Source organism: Pituophis catenifer, unplaced genomic scaffold (assembly GCF_029215685.1).
Source record: "Pituophis catenifer annectens isolate HBS135680 unplaced genomic scaffold, rPitCat1.0.hap2 SCAF_6, whole genome shotgun sequence".
In the NCBI taxonomy this organism is placed as follows: domain Eukaryota; kingdom Metazoa; phylum Chordata; class Lepidosauria; order Squamata; family Colubridae; genus Pituophis; species Pituophis catenifer.
In genome coordinates this window covers 73,126,179-73,134,987 of record NW_027256886.1, presented here as the reverse complement: position 1 = coordinate 73,134,987, position 8,809 = coordinate 73,126,179, and the positions used below count along the sequence as shown (strand labels likewise).

At 43.4% G+C, this 8,809-nt stretch overlaps 1 pseudogene; it reads right to left on the bottom strand.

Moving 5' to 3' along the window:
* Positions 1-6,625: 6,625 nt before the first annotated feature.
* On the bottom strand, positions 6,626-8,491 carry LOC139318723 (SCAN domain-containing protein 3-like; annotated as a pseudogene).
* Positions 8,492-8,809: the final 318 nt, after the last annotated feature.

Below are 8,809 nucleotides of genomic sequence, written 5' to 3'. Positions count from 1 at the left end.
GTAATATGATGTTTTTCAATGCACTCAATTACAGCATTTGCTATATCCTCTCCATGTGTTTGACCTTTGACAATAATCCTAAAAGTTCTTCTTTAGGACCTGTAGATGAAATAAATCGTACAAAAAGTGAAACTTGCGCTGTATCATTTATGTCACAAGACTCGTCAACTGCTATTGATAAAGCTGAAACCAATTTAAGATCTTTGACTTGCTGGTTGGTTATATTCGAAGACATTTTGACTGTTCTATCTTTCACTGTTTTAGCAGACAATGATAACTCTTTTAGAATATCTGCTTTGTTCTTAAAATCGCGAAATAGCTCTTCGGATGCATTTATAAAACAACTTTTTATTATTCGCCGTCTGTATATGGTTTTCCTCTCTTAGCAATCTCTTGACTAACCACAAAACTTGCAATATTAACATTGTTGGAAGATTGCATCCAGTAATTAAATACAGAACTTGATTTTTCTTGACTCTTCTGAAGTTCCTCAACTGCTTTCTTCCTTGCATCACTGACAGGATATTTAGTACTAAATGACACGTGTTTAGTTGTAAAGTGTCTCTCCAAATTTGATTTCTTGTTATGTGCCAATTTTTCCTGACAAATAAGACAGGTCGGAAGGCCATTTAAGTTTTGAATAAATGCAAAAGTCTTGGTCCATTCAACTTTAAATTCACGGTTGTTGTCTTCCGTTTTTCTTCGCTTCTTCTTTGTAGCCATGTCAAACAGGGCACCTAAAAAAATGTAATTGTAATTGTAAAACTTAAAATTATTACTCAGCTCAAACAGGATATCGTTGAAGAAGCATAATTTCTTTTTTTGTATTTACAAATACATCTGTTAGGTAGAAAACTATGAATTGTCAATTAATTCTTTGCTGTCATAACAGGAAAATGCACGTATTATATATAACAAGCAGTGTGATGCCCTCCAGGTATTTTAAAATAAAAGTCCCACAATCCTTCATCACTTATCATAAGGCTCCTGATAGGAAACATTTTTTTAAAATATACTGCTATAATTCACAACATCTGACAATAAACAAGAACAACATTAAAATATCTCAAACCTAAAACTCATAAAACACCGATGTGTCACCCTTGCTATATTTTATGGCAGCAGTAATAATACTTGAAACAAATGTTAGTTTTTGCGTCTCAGTTTTCCTTTTTCTTTTTCCTTCTACTTCATTTTCTTATATGCAATGTGTTTTTAAATTGTAGTTCTTTTTAACTACAATTAAAAAGTAGGGGAAGGGGGATACAACACACATAGGGCCAAGTCCGCTCCTGTTCACCTCCCCATACTTGTTTACCTGTCCCAGAGAGTTTGGGCTACGCCTCCCTCCGACCCAGCCGCCTTCCCTGCTGGCGTCGCTCCTGAGCGAACTCTTCTGTCCTTGGCTGTTGCAAAGAAGTGGCAGCTCTGGGTGTGCCACGGCTGCTTCGTTCTCTTTGAGAGCTGCTTTGCACCTTGTTTGCAAAGCAGCTCTCAAAGAGAAAGAAACGGGCATGGCTCACCCAGAGCTGCTGCTTCTTTGCAACAGCCGAGGACTTCTTCCACTTGGAGCTCCAAGCTGAGGGGAGGGGTGGTGGCTGCAACGCCGGCAGCTTCAGTGGGCTCCTTCCCTCAGTGGTTTGATTTCTTTTACCTAATTAAAGGCTGCTCCGCGCCTTTTGATCTTTCTCGGGTACGGAGAAAAGCGACTCTGTGTGAAGGGACTGAGCCTGTTGCTGAACTTGGAAGCCGAGAGGCTTCTTTTCTACCCAGCCACTGGAACACAGCGCCAAAAAGACCTCCGGTCACTGCCGCCATCTTCGCGCATGCGCAGCTTTCTTCTCACCGGCTGAAGGACTTTTTTGCACTTTATGGACTTTCGGTATTTTGTGGAAGAGCCACACTCAAGGGGCCAAAGAGCCGCATGTGGCTCGCGAGCCGTGGTTTGCCGACCACTGGCCTAGTGGCATAGGGAATTGTGAGTAGAGGAGTGGAGTAGTCTTCTCGTGAAATACCCCTGAACCCATTCAATCATGTTAATGTTGAAAATACAGTGTGGGTTCCAGGTGGACGAGCTGTATTCAAGAATTGGTCTGGCAAAGGTTTTGTATGCCTTAGTTAGCGATACAATATTACTGGAGAAGAAACTTTGCAAAATTAGGTTGACAACTCTTAGTGCCTTTTTGTCAATGCTGTTACAGTGAGTTCTGGAGCTTAGATTGTTTGAGATGAGTACTCCTAAATCCTTGACAGAGTGTGGGTTGTCTACGAGATTGTTTCCGCCCAATTTGTATTTAGTGTTCCGATTTTTATTGACAATGTGTAGGACAGAACATTTATTAGTTGAAATTTGGAGTTGCCAATTACGCAACCATTCTGATACATAGTCAAGGTCGCTTTATAGGGCAGCAGCATTGTCAGTGGTGTTAAATAATTTTATGTTATCGGCAAAAAGGATGCAGCTGCTTATAATATCGCATAAATCATTCATGTAAAGCAGAAAAAGTGTGGGTCCTAAAATGCTGCCTTGGGGGTCTCCACTGTTAACTGGTGCTGGATTTGATAGGGGCCTCTCTATTTTGACTATTTGTTGCCTGTTGGACAGGAACACATCTATTCATTTGTGCAGGGATGTGGAGATGCCATAGGAACTTAATGTCAACAGTAGTTTATCGTGTACCACTGAATCAAAGGCTTTACAAAAATCTATGTAAATTGTGTCAATTGCTTTGCCCTGGTCAAGATATGTGGTCCAAATGTTTCTGCAATGTAGGAGTTGCAGATTGCAGGACAAATTTTTCCTGAAACCAAACTGCTTATTGGAAAGCAGGTTGTTTATTTCTAAGTGGAGGATAATGACCTTACAGGTGACACAACACAGTGAGATTGGTCTGTAATTTTCTACTAGACTAGGGTCTCCCTTTTTAAAAATAGGTATGACCGTGGCTAATGACCATAAATCGGGCAAGGAGCTGGTTCTGAAAGATACCTCATAGATTGTACATAGAGGTTCGGCTAGGGCAGTGGCGAGCTTTTTCAAGAAGTAGGCACATAATCCATCAGGGCCAATGGATGGAGATGGCTTTGGGTTACATAGTGCCGTTTCAACAATATCTACTGTAAAATCAATATGCAGGAAATTGTTACAATTTGTTATGATACGACTAGGAAAAGAGCGTTGGTCCTATCTGACTGAGCTCTTCCAGCCATCTCTCTGTGTGCACATGCAAAGGCTGGAGACACTGAAGTAAGACCTGGTCTACTAGCCTTTCTGTTTATGTTCTCTCTCTCTCTCCCCCCCCCCCTCTCTCTTTTTAAACAGGCCTTGAAGGCTTTTTTGCCAGGAAAGGCCCCAAAAGAAAAATGGCCCCAATAGCCTCAGTTTTCTCACCACTCAAGGTCACTGTCACTCTCAGTAGGTCCAAAGAAGCTGCTATAAATTGGAGGTCCCAGTCTACCTCCTTTTTTAATTTTTTTTTATTATTTTTATTGCATTTTTACAATTAAACAAATTACATCTTATGCATAACTGTGACCATTTACATACCATAACATTCCAATTCAAATACACTCTCTACATTACAATCAGCAACCAAGCTAAAACACAAGAGTTAAAATCCTTCAAAACTGGATTCCTCCTCCTCATCATTGTATGTCCAAACAGAACTTCAGCTTTAGCTGGTGTGAGGTTATCAGCATAGACATTGTCATCATCACTGAGTTCGTAGTCATCACCATCACTGCTGTCGTTCTCATACAAAGCGCTGTCTTCACTGCCATCCATAGCATTACTAATGCCACATTTCTTGAAGGAGCATTTGCACCATGTCCTCTGGAATCTCTTCCCATGCATCACGAACCCACTTTGCTATCAATTCTATGTCGGGCTTCATCAGATTTCCAACTTTTGTCAGTCGGGCTTGACCAGATGACATCCATTCATGCCACATCATTCGCACACGGTCTTTGAAAGGCATACTTTCCTCTTTTAAATAGTTGTTTATTTTATCTGTCTCAATTTCCTCTTCTCTATATAAAGTCTCAAGATATTGTAATGCAATTTTTATTTTTCCTTCTTTGTTTTGTAAATTTCCTACCTCATCCTGCAACTGGTGTATTATCCTACTTTCTTTTTCTTTTTTTAATTTGTGTGCGCGGGACAGGCAAAGACTGATGTTGGTAAGCAGTGATGATGGTAGCTCTAATCCATTGTCCCAAGGTAGGTCCCTTGACCTTAGTGCCAATGGACCCTGGTTGAAATGAGACTAACATGGCTTCCGTCTTGCGGAAAGGTGCGGTCCTGGCAATGTAAATCCTGAGGGCCCGTCGCACATCCAGTGTGTGCCAGGAACGTTCCAATTGATGGTTAGGCTGTGGACAAAAATTGGGGAGCACAAGCTCTTCCGCCCTGTGAAATGGCGAATTAACCGTCGGGAGGAAGGAGGGATCCAACCAAAGGACGATCCTGTCAGGGTGAAAAATGTACAGGTCGTGCCGGTTAGATAAGGCAGCCAACTCTGAAATACGGCGAGCTGACGTAATAGCAATAAGAAACGTTACCTCGAAAGAGAGGAAATGTAGAGAGGCTAGGCGGAGGGGTTCGAATGGAGGGGATGTTAATGCTGTGAGGACTTTATTCAAGTTCCATGTGGGGAAATGGTGAATCATTGTTGGACGGAGGTTAGATGCTCCTCACAAGAATTGACGGATGACCGGATGTTTGGCAATAGTAAATGACGAACCGCATGTCAAGACTGAAGAGATGGCAGCCACCTGGTGACGAAGGGTGTTGGGGGCTAAGACCGCGTCGAAGCCCGCTTGCAGAAATTTGAGGATGTGAATGATGGAAGCTGAAGTGGGATCGACCTGTGACTTACTGCACCAGACAACAAAGGAGTTCCAAGTAGCATCATAGATGCGATTGGTGGATGCTCGATGGGAGGCTTGGATGGTAGTGATAACCTGGGTGGGAATCCTGGCCTCCGTCAAGAAGAACCGCTCAATCTCCAAGTGGTCAAGTGATACCACTTGAGGTCCGGATGTCTCAGAACCCCCTGAGTTAGAACGATTTTGTTGTTGGGAATACACCAGGGGAGAGTCACGGATAGGGACACTAAGTCTGCGTACCAAGGCCTCCTGGGCCAGTGAGGGGCCAGCAGAATGATCTCCGCTTTCTCCTCCAAAAGTTTCCTGATAACTCTGGGTATCAGGGACAGGGGAGGAAAGGCGTAGAGAAGGTCTGGGTGCCAGGGGCTGCGCAGAGCAACCGTGGCTTCCACCCCGGGGTCCGGAAACCTGGAGAAATACCTCTGGACCTGATGGTTTGTAGGTGAGGCGAAGAGGTCGACCCAGGGAAGACCGAATTGAGATGTCACTTCTTTAAAGAGCTGAGGTGTCAAGCTCCATTCTGAGTGATCCATCTGGGTTTGACTGAGGGTGTCCGCCTGGCTGTTTGCCGCTCCTGAGATGTGGTCCGCTCTGAGAGAGCTGAGGTACGCTTCTGCCCAAAGACCTGGGCGTAATGCCTCCGCCATGAGTGTCCGCGAGTGAGTGCCCCCCGACCTGTTTATGTGGGCCTTTGCGGTTACGTCTGTGAGGACAAGAATGTCCTGACCTGCCATGATGTTCTGAAAGTAGAGTAGAGCCCTGCAGATGGCCCGTAATTCTAATAGATTAATGTTGAGATGGTGTTACCGGCGGGACCACTGACCTTGTGCTAGGTGGTGTTCCAAGTGGGCTCCCCAGCCTGTGAGACTGGCGTCTGTGGTGAGGATCAGTCGTGAGGGCTCCCGGAATGGGCAGCCTTTTGAAATGGCGGGGGATGTCCACCACTGCAGAGATGTGATCACCGCCAGCATGGGTGGGTTCTAAAATTTTTTACTACTGGTTCTGTGGGCGTGGCTTATTTGGTGGGCGTGGCTTGGTCACGTGTCTGGGCGTGGCTTGGTCATGTGACTGGGTGGGCGTAGCTGGGTGGTCATGTGACTGGGTAGGCGTGACCAGCTTGACGTCACTCATGTCAAGGGTTATGGTTAGGGTGCCTGGCCCCTCCTCACCTCAAAGGCCTCAACGAGATACAATTTCCCTGTCTATTTATTTACTATTACTGAACATCCAAAATATACTATTGAATTTTAGGTACATATGCCATATGTGTACATACATATTACATAGTATAGTGTATAGGCACACAAAAAGATACATTATTTACTATATATACTGTATGTGTGTACACACACACACACACACACACACACCCCTTCTAAAACTATACATATTCAACCTCACTACATTTGGAAAAACACACCCAGAGTCCACTTTCTGCCACCCATTTAACTGTAACTTCTGTACATTAGAACAGTGGTCCCCAACCTTTTTATCGCCGCGGACCAATCAGCCTTTGATAATTTTACCGTGGCCCGCTGAGCGCGCGCAGGGGTGGGGGGCGTTGTTCACGACGACACATTGATTGTTTATATATCAGATTGTTTTGATTAAACAAGTTTTATTTTATTGTATTTAAACATGCCTTACAAAATAAAATACAATTACATAAATATAAAGTGCTTTAACATTTTAACAGTTAAACTTTAACTAAGCGCTCTAGTTACTAGAATCTAGTGAATCAATGAGAACCCTGAGCTTGTTTTTCTGCAACGAGACGGTTCCATCTGGGGGTAATAGGAGACAATGACACCCGAAGTGTCTTGCTTATGTCCAGTTTATTTCGTTGTTTTATTTTGGTTGCTGTCACTGCAGAAAACCCCGCTTCACACAGATAGGATGTTGGAAAAGGCAAAAGGGACTTAAGAGCTGTAGTGGCAATCTCAGGATATTCCGCCATGACTTTAATCCAGAACACCGGCAGAGTTGTTGTCTCAAATACAGTTTTAAGACCGCCGTCATTTGCAATCTCCAGCAGTTGATCTTCTTCTTGTACAGACATGCTACATTCGTCTGGTTTGTTGACAAATGGGTCGCGGATCCATTCCTTACCAGTTCGTGGGTCTTTTGTGGTTGGGAAGTAGCGCTCAAACTTTTCTAAAAGCAAAGACAGGTGATTGTGCACCAACTGGGAGAATGAACGCTCAGGCTCAGTCTCTCCTAAAATCCCCGCTAATGTCTGAAACATGTCCAAAATGCCTCTGTTCACACGCCGTCCCCACAACTCCAGTTTGGCTTTAAATGCAGCTACTTTGTCAGCCAACTTGAAAACAGTTGTCATTTTCCCCTGAAGGGACAGATTGAGTTCATTGAGCAGGCTAAATATGTCACACAGGTAAGCCAGTTTTGCAAGCCATACCTTGTCACTGAAATGTGCTGCCAGTGGTGACTTCTTTTCTGAGAGAAATCTTTGCAATGGCTCTCTTAATTCAAACACCCTGGATAGTGATTTTCCTCTAGATAACCATCTTATTTCTGTGTATAAGAGAAGGCATCTGTGCTCTGTGTCCATCTCCTCACAAAGCTGCTCAAATAGACGCGAGTTAAGGGCGTTTGCTTTGATGTGGTTAATAACTTTAACCACATCATTCAATACACTGTTAAATTCTGGTGACATTTTTTGGCTTGCCAGCATTTCCCTGTGAATGATACAATGTGTAGATTCGCACTCAGGTGCAACCTCCTTAATCCGAGCGGTTAAACCAGACAGCCGTCCGGTCATGGCAGCAGCTCCGTCTGTGCATATGCCGACACAAAAGGACCATTTTAGTTGTCCTGATATATAACCATCCAGTGACTTGAACAGTTCTGCTTCTGTGGTGTTGGTTGGCAAAGATAGTGCACATAATAAATCCTCATGCACATCCTCCTGATAAAGATATCACACATAAACAAGTAGTATTGCCTTGTTGTCGATATCTGTAGATTCATCAACCTGTAGTGCGTACCACGGTGAAGTATTAATCCTCTCCAACAATTGTGTCTCAATGTCTTCAGCTATTTCATCAATGCGCCTAGTCACGGTGCTAGCCGACAAAGGCACATTTGCTACCTTTTTTACAGCAGCCTCTCCTAAAAGTTCACGACAAATGTCTTTAGTGGAGGGCAAGATCAATTCTTCACCGATAGTGAATGGCTTTTTAGCCTTAGCAATACGGTTAGCCACCAAATATGATGCTCTCAGAGCATTCTCCTTTATTGCTGTGGTGGCCCTCAGAAATATCTTCTGTCCTTCGTGTTCCCTTTTTTTTCTTTCAAAATACTGCAGGGGTTTGTCTTTTAATCCAGGGTGCTTGGCATTCAAGTGGCGAAGCAGTTTTGAGGGTTTCATTGCCTCATTAGAGAGCCGCTCACCACAAACTATGCAGAGCGGGGTTGGCGCGTGGGAATCACCTATCCCGATAAATCCATATTTCAAGTAGGACTCATTGTATTGTCTGTTAAAAGTTTTATGTTTCTTTGATGCTGAAGGCTCTTCTTCTGTCTCTTCACTGGGCCTTTTCTTTTTCCCAAGGAAACTTTCTGACGACATCTGTTTCGTACTCATCTTTGCTAATTTGTGGGTTAAATTTGAGCAAAAACAATATACACCTACACCAACTACTGTAAAAATGAGAAAGTACCAGTGAAAAGCGAGAAGAGCTAGCACCTGGGTACACGTTATGAATTATTAATGCACTTATGCACTTTATATGTTTGGACACTGGTAGAATTAATATAAATTATATGTAATTTCACTGTATAATGTTAGAGATAATTTGGGGCCTCTAGCCATGGCTCACACTTGGAGAGTACCAAAACCTGCTATAGTGTGCTGTTCGTATTTTCCCCCCCCCCCCCATCTATCTATGTCAGTGTTTCCCAA